The sequence below is a fragment of the Hibiscus syriacus genome, unplaced genomic scaffold, assembly GCF_006381635.1.
Source record: "Hibiscus syriacus cultivar Baekdansim isolate YM2019G1 unplaced genomic scaffold, ASM638163v2 tig00112206_pilon, whole genome shotgun sequence".
Taxonomy (NCBI): Eukaryota; Viridiplantae; Streptophyta; class Magnoliopsida; order Malvales; family Malvaceae; genus Hibiscus; species Hibiscus syriacus.
The window spans coordinates 1,823,030-1,832,072 of record NW_024063267.1 but is presented as its reverse complement, the minus strand read 5'-3'; positions in this window follow the sequence as shown (position 1 = coordinate 1,832,072).

The window sequence follows — 9,043 nt, the reverse complement described above, 5'->3', positions numbered from 1 at the left end:
TTCGCAAAAAGCGCCCCCAAACGAAAATATGTAGTTTTTACCAAAGCCGCTACAGGTAAGTGACGTGCACCCTTTAAGGTTGAATTGATTGCCTTAGCCAAGTTAGTCGTCATGTGTCCATATCGATATCCATCATTATATGTGTTCGTCCACATTTCTTTATCGATGAGACTGATATAATCTTATCCTTCCTCGTTCTTCGCCCACAAATCTTGAAGCATTAATTCAAACGTTCGAGGAAGTAGTTCGTAACCTGATCAAAAAATGTATAACTTACTAACTTGCTTTCTTTGCAAAATTAAAATGATCAAAAAATGTATAACTTACTAACTTGCTTTCACTTACCCATGCGTACAATTAATTGACGCTCATCATTCTTCTTGTACCTTCCATGATAGTTCGCAGCAATGTGTCGGAGACAATACCTATGTTGGACAAAGGGTGGTTTCCATATTGGACCTAAAGACTCCATTGCTGCTTTGATCCCAGCTCCGCGATCTGAAATAACACAAATGTTTTCCCTCGTGATAACATGTGCACGTAAATTTCAGAGGAAAAAAACCCAAGAATCTGTATCTTCTCCTTCGACAAGAGAAAAAGCAACTGAAAGAATGTTGCGATTACCATCTTGGACAACTTCCAATAATAAAACTTGCTTGTATTTTCCATACAAGAAAGTCTCGTCGATCTGGACCACAAGCTTGCAGTATTTGGCAGCATTAACGCACTGTGGTTAACTCCAAAAAACCCGGTAGAATTGGCTTCGATCGCGAAGAACTCGATCATTATGGTATACATAGGAGGTTTTGAAGTCCACAATTGTCCCAGGATTCAACGTCCGCACCAGCCTAAACCAACCTGGAAGTTCATTGTAAGATGCATCTCATTCGCCATGAAGTTTAACAATGGCATTTTGTTTTGCCAACCAAGCTTTTTTATAGGAGACAGTGTACCCATACTACGATTGTATAGCTGAAATCAACACTGCAATAGCTATATGAGAGCTTGCTTTTACCATGGGCATGATGGCTTGGCATATCATTTCAGAGTCCAAGTTGGGATAATCTTTGTTGACCCCTCCAGCACAACATGTGTGAGGACCGTTGTATACTGTTAGTTCTCATATGTTGTTTTTCCTCTTCATTTTCAATACGCGAACCATCCAATTACATCCGTTTTCGCGTCGGGCACAGTAGCATACATATTTTTTGGTCGTCGATCGGTTGACTCTGGACTGAACAGAATTATGGATATTGTAATTTTTTATAGCCATCAACGCTTCTTCTTTACTTGAAAACTCCATGCCTAAAGATAACTCACCATTATTTATTGATGAGTAATATCCATAGTCACCGAGATGAGGCATATCCGCAAATTTTGGCCCGTACATTGCACCATAGTCAACTTCATACATGTGTGCAGGAGGGTCAGTTTGTGTCACATTTCCTGGAACTTCATCTACATCATCATCATCGGAGTTGAATTGCGGTGATTCTAGGTGAATGAATAGTCCGGTCTCAGCACCATCCTTACCAGGCTCACGAAGCGGTTTTTCTGGTGGAGATGATGGTTCCTCCATACGCTCCACATTTAGGTCGAAGAACCTACTACTTGCATCTCTTCCCTTTGAACTAGAAGGAATATCGACATTGAGTTCAAAAATGCTCGCAGTCGAATGCCTCCCCTGGAGCTTGAAGCCATCGTGTCAAATGGAATCTGCACAGATTGTTGCGTCGATGACATCTCCATATTAAAGTCAAAGAAATTTGCAGATGAATGTCTTCCCTTTGAACTGGACGCGGTGTTGCCATACAGATTGTTCGTGGACCCACCTCGATACATATCGTAAGGAGTTACGGATGAATGTCTCCCCATTATGGCATTAAAATCATTATACATTACTGTAGTCGGGCTGTCAACTTGATCAACTTGTTCAGCCAGCCCATAGTGGGAGCTTAATGATTGACCCTGAACAGTACGCACTTGAACAAAATGTGCATACATCTCAATAGTGGCGTCTGAATAATTACTTTGAGTTTCAACCATCATTTGAACATCATCATTGTTCGAAAGTTTGAACGGTGTATAAGTTAATGACAACAATGATGTTGGAAATCTATACTGCAACGACGACATTCTTCTACTACTTCCAACATAAATCTTCCTCGAAATCTTCGTTATCAGCTCCTCAAGAGTTATGTTTCTCTTGAATGATATTTTAACACGCTCATTTGATACGAAAACAACGTCGGTTTCATCTTCTCGAATTTCACTATCATAATAAACAATAGTTGAAAGTCGCGCCATTCTTTGAGTTTAAAAGTGCGACAATATTATATCTGTAAAAAAACTAACACAAACCTGATTAAATAAATTATATATGAACGACAATATAACACAATAAATTTTTTACACATCAACGTAAATAATTTAAATAATATAATTTTATATTATTACCTGCACCGTAAAACTATTTCGACGTATGCTCCCGCTTTTCAATTTTACAAACATAAAAATTAATTGAAAATAATTAGTATAATATTTTTTCAAATAATGACAATAAACAATAATTATAATTAAAAAATTATAACGAAATTACCTTATAACGAAAAATCGTATGAACTTCTAAATCAAATATGAGAAGATTGCCAGAATTATTACTCGTTGACGGAATTGTTGTATTAATTTATAAGTTGAGAGGAGAGATGCGAGGAGATGTGAGAAACTTAACTGGCGGAGGAGGGTATTTATAACCATATAAGGCGCGGTACCTGCACCGCGCTATATGTAATTATTCAGATAAAAGATATAGCACGGACTAGGGACCGCGTTAAATATAATTCACCCCTATGTGGCGTATAGCGCGACCCCTGATCCACACTATACCCCTACATGGTGTATAGCGCGGATCAGGGGGCGCTATACACACATATAACCCATGTCAGCGTATAGCGCGGTACAGGGGGCGCGCTATACCCCACGTGGTGCCAAATCAGCATATAGCGTGGTTGAGGGGGCGCGCTTTACTGCTACGGGTGTTAGATCGGGAAATATAATATGACCGGTGTTAGATCGGTAAATATACCGATCACCGATGATTTTTCGGGAAATACACCACAGCCCAACGCCACTCATTTTCCCAATGCTTCTACCGCTTTGCTTTTTGAATTTTGACCGTAAACGAACGTTGGCTTTTTTCTCCTAGGATAAATTATGTGTTTAGTATATAGACTATCAATTTTAATTCATTTTAGTACCTAATCTTTTATTTTTTCAAAATCATACCTAAAATTTAGTTTTTGTTTATTTTAATATCATGCTGTTAAAAAATTACAGAACTTGATACCCCAAACGTCAGACAGCACAGCCCAATGCTTCTACCCCTTTGCTTTTTAAATTTTGACCGTAAACAAACATTAGCTTTTTTCTAGGGTAAATTATGCTTTTAGTATATAAGACTATCAATTTTGATTTGTTTTAGTACTTAAACTTTCATTTTTTTTTCAAAATCATACCTAAAGTTTAGTTTTTGTTTATTTTAGTATCCCGCCGTTAAAATATTTAGTTTTTGCTTCATTTTAGCACTCCGTTCAAAATTTAACGTTAAGTTTCGAAAATATTGAAAGTTTTGGTGCTAAAACGGATAAAAATTGATAGTTTAAGTACTAAATGCGTTAATTCTTAACGATGAGATACTAAAATGAAAATTGAACATTAAATACTAAAACGGACCAAAATTAATAGTTTAATAACTAAATGCGTAGTTAACCCAATAAGAAAAATAAAATTTGAAAACTTTACCCTTACAAATTAGAATTAGAAGCTAAACATTCCACTAACATCGTAACAAAAGAAACGATACAAGATTACGAAAGATATAACTATAACAACGATTGGGACGTAGATAAGATTTTATGTTATTGTTGAGTTAATCGATTGACGGAATTGGCCAAGAGGGGGGTGAATTGACAATTAAAAATTTGGTGGACGCTTTTGCAGAAAATTGAAAGTAATTGCATAGCAATTTAGAGTGGTTCGACTTTCTCAATCAAAGTCTACGTCCACTACCTTAGCTATCCACACTAAGGATTTTCCAACAAATTCACTAATTTGTTCTTTCTTTTGAGGCCAAAGAGATAACCTTACAACACACTCAAGAATATACCCCAATTCTTGAGAACACTCTTTCCCAAAGAGAAGATTACAAATTTGCAAACTTACAAGGAAAACCTCACAAGGTAAGATGTTTTCACAATTCTAGAACAAGAAAAGAACACTCACAAATAATTACAAATGAGCACAAATGGTGTTCTTTTAAAGCAAAAAGAATATTGAAAGGAAAATTGCCTTGATTTGCACAAACTTGGTGTTTGATGCTTTCTCTCTTGTTTCTCTATAATTTCATATTGATCAAGGGCTTCAGAACTTGTTTAAATACACCTTGAATCACTTCTGAACGTTGGGGATGATTACTGAAGATTATATAGCCGTTTTAGTGTGAAAACAATTAATAAAACAGCTTGGAGCGTGGGGGGAATCGATACCCCCTATGGGGAATCGGTTCCCTAAGTGTAAAATTCAAATATTTCGACCATTATACAAGGGGGGAATCGGTACCCCCTGTGGGGGAATCGATTCCCTCCGAGCATACTGGAATTCTCGGAGCCAAACCATTCAGGGGGAATCGGTACCCCCTTAGGGGGAATCGGTTCCCTCTGAGCAATCTGGAATGTTTGGCTTTGAAATGGTTCGAAATACTTTGTAAAAATTATTTTGAAATTGTTTTAAGATTAAAACTTTATTTTACACTTTGAGTAAGGATTAAAAATGATCTTTGAAAGATTTGGAGTAATGTTTCGATATTCGAATAATTCTATTGAATATACTTAGAAAATCATTTGGAAAATCTTAAAATTCATTTAACTTAATTTTTTATATCGAACTATCAAAATGTTTTCAACAATCTCCCATTTTTTGATATAACAAAACATTTTAGTAATTTTAAGATTTTGAAATCAAGTTTTGAAATTACTCCCCCTTACTTTAACACTTCTCCCATTTAGCATTTAGAAAACACATTTAACACTTCTCCCCCTTTTTGTTAAATCAAAAAGACATTTTAAAGAATTTAAACAAGTTTTTGAAGTCATTTAGCCAATTGATTATATATAACATAAGCTGCTAAGATCACAAGCAAGAGAAACGTTAGCCATTAGTTTCATAATCAATATTCATAATTAATGTGAAATGGAAAAATTGGTCATATATCTAATCATGAAGTAAATGATGCAATAATGAATAAATTTAATCACACCAAATAGATAATTTCTAACCATTCATAAATCCAAACAAATTCAAAAGTCAATTAATCCACAAATTCAAACATTCCAAAAATATTCAAAATGTTAAAACAATAAGTTTGGAGTTCAAAGCAAAACATAGAATCACATATCCGGATCAGGAGGAGGAAAACGAGCTCGCATAGCGACCATTTCGTTAGTGAGGTCATTAATACGTGCGTTGGTTGCTTCATTATTTGCACGCATTTTCTGAAGAATTTCTAATTGTTGAGCTCCCATTGTGGATAAATGAGACTCTATAGAAGTAAAGCGCGAATCCATAGTAGCGTATCGAAAATTGAATGTCTCCATAAAGGATTGGAAATATGGAGGCATTGGATGTGTTTGCTCTTCGGGCTGTTCCTCGGGCTACTCAGGCTCATCTTCCGCTTCATCGATGTCTCGCATTAATTGCTCAAGCTCGAGATCTTCGTCAGCTTCGGGTGGAGCTTGAGAAGAACTAGCTCCCGGAGTATTTGTAGAAGATCGAACACATTCACATGTTTCCTTATCCTTAATCCATCCCGCTCTCGTTAAGGAAAGAAGGTTAATTTGTTTCTTAAGGGGAAAACGGCATCTAGACCGACTCTAAGCCCAGCTTTGGAAAACAGATTACTCAAGATGCAATCGTAAACAAGAGATGAACAGAGTTTTTTGTTAGGAACAAGATTTACGATTTCAACAATTTCAGCAAAAATAATCTGAGGAAGGTTGATTTTAATATTGTTTTCGAAACAATGTAACCACCAAATATCTAAGGCTCTAAGAGCAGAATAACAACCTCCAGATGGTCGAAACCACCAAGAAATCATTAGATGAAGAAAATGTTCATGAAGGTCTAGAACACTTGCACTATCCCTTCTTTTATAACGAGATCCTAAAACCTATTTTTCATTTGAAATACCATCATTATCTAATCCGAATGTATTGGCTATGTAAGCCGAGTCAATATATAAGAATTGTCCTAGAAGGTAGGAACGAATTCCTATGGTTTCGGTTTCAGTTTGGTTTTTAACACAAACGGCATTAGAATAGAAAATACGAACAAGTTGATGGTAAACGATGGGTTCAAGGTCAAAGAGTTTATCAAATTTCCACTCTTGTAAAAGATGAAGATATTTAAAATTGATAGCTAACATAGCTTGACGAGAAGGAATACGTTCTTCCCGGATTTTGTAAGAGTCAAAATATTGATAATACCAAAAACGATGATTTCTAGGACCAGGATGATTGAAACACGAATTTTGGATGGTCAAGTTAGGATCAATGGGATTAGGATTAGAAATTGGAATAGGATGAGGATTTGGAGGTGGATTTGGTTGACGGTGTGAACGACTAAGTGATGACCTCGCACGTTTAGGATTGGACATGGTTTAGGGAATCGAAATAGTATGGATAACCTGCAATTTAGAAAACACATGTATGCAATTCAATCAATCCCAAAACTCAATTGAGTCCTCAATATTTCAAGGTTCTCTAAATCAATCTTAATGGGAAAAGTTTTTGAAAACCTTTGAAAAATATGGTTTTGAGAAATAATATATACATAGTTTTCATAACAACAACATAATTCAATCAAAACACAATAATTTGAAAATCAACATTGTTTTTTGAAATTTTAGAAAATTTTGGAAAATTCTTGTGTTTTTTGATGAAATTAGTTGTGATATCTAGTTTCTAATCACTAAATAATCAATGCCCGATCTAAAGTTCAACCTAAAACTAATTAAAAACTAGTTCTATGATCATAAATTGATGAAATAGAAGTTTTGGAAAAATACCTTGAAGGAATTCGGATTTGAGTGAGATTAGATGAAGTTTGCACGTTTTTAATGATTCCAACAGGTTTAGAGGATGATATTTGAAGTAAATTCCGATTAAAAACGTTGATTTGAGGCAAGAATGGAGATTTGAGAGAGTATAGGGAAGAAATGACGTGAAGGAATAAGAGAGTGTTTGAGCAAATATTGGGTTCTGCCCGTGTTAAAACCAGAACCCTAGGGGGGTATCGATTCCCCTGTGGGGGGAATCGATTCACCTTCAAAGGGGGAATCGATTCCCTAAAGGGGGGATCGATTCCCTCTGCACCAAAATGCTAAAATCCGATTTTAAACATCCAAAATGCTAAATTAATTTCCTCTAGTGGTATTGGCAACTCATATATTGAAAATTAATCATGTTCAAACAATTCAATTAATCTTTAAACGATATTTGAACATAAAATTAATTTTTCATCAAGAATCATAAACTCCCCCTAACTAATAGCAATGAATGCAATCAAAAATTACTATTATAAGCATTTTTCATTTATTATTAAAAGTGCTAAAATTATTTTAAACACTCAGTGAAGATAGATTGGTCAAACCTAATTCTCTCCTAAGTGTCCAAAATCGTTCCTTGTCTAAAGGTTTTGTAAAGATATCCACTAATTGGTGCAAAGTATCAACAAATTCTAGAACTACATCTTCCTTAGTGACATGGTCTCTAATGAAGTGATGTCTTATTTCAATGTGCTTAGTTCTAGAGTGTTGGATGGGATTTTTAGTGAGACAAATAGCACTAGTATTGTCACACTTGATAGGAATGGTACCTACTTCAATTCCATAATCAAAAAGTTATTGTTTCATCCATAAAACTTGTGCACAGCAACTACCAGCTGAAATGTATTCGGCTTCAGTGGTAGATAATGCAACACCATTTTGTTTCTTTGAAAACCAAGAAATTAGCATATTTTCAAGGAATTGGCAAGTACCGGAGGTGCTTTTCCTATCTAATTTGCATCCTCCATAATCCGCATCAGAAAAAGCATGCAAGCTAAAGCTAGAGTCTCTAGGATACCAAAGTCCTAAACTAGGAGTGTCTTTAAGGTATCTAAAGATTCTTTTAACAGCTAGTAAATGTGATTCCTTAGGACATGATTGAAATCTAGCACATAAACAAACACTAAACATAATATCTGGTCTACTTGCAGTTAGACAAAGTAGAGATCCAATCATTGACCTATATAATTTAACATCTACACATTTACCTCTTTCATCTAAGTCAAGCTTTGTTGAAGAGCTCATTGGAGTGTCATGAGGTTTCCTATTTTTCAGTCCAAACTTCTTGAGCATATCTTTGACGTACTTAGCTTGATTGATGAAGATGCCATCTTTTCTTTACTTGATTTGGAGTCCCAATAAAAATGAGAGCTCCCCCATCATGCTCATCTCAAACTCACTTTGCATTAGCTTAGAAAATTCTTGGCAAAGAACATCATTAGTAGAACCAAATATTATATCATCAACATAAACTTGAACTACTAATAAATCTTTACCTTTATGCTTCAAAAACAATGTAGTGTCAATCTTCCCTTTTGAAAAACCTTTTTCAATTAAAAAATTTGACAATCTTTCATACCAAGCTCTAGGAGCTTGCTTTAAACCATAAAGAGCTTTTGTCAATTTTAAAACATGATCCGGAAATTTTGAATCTTCAAAACCTGGAGGTTGTTCCACATACACTTCTTCTTTTATAAAACCATTTAAAAATGCACTTTTAACATCCATTTGATATAATTTAAATTCATTGAAACATGAAAATGCTAATAACACTCTAATTGCTTCCATCCTAGCTACGGGAGCGTATTTTCATCATAGTCTATGCCCTCTTCTTGAGTATACCCTTGAGCAACAAGTCTAGCTTTGTTTCTCACTATATTATCA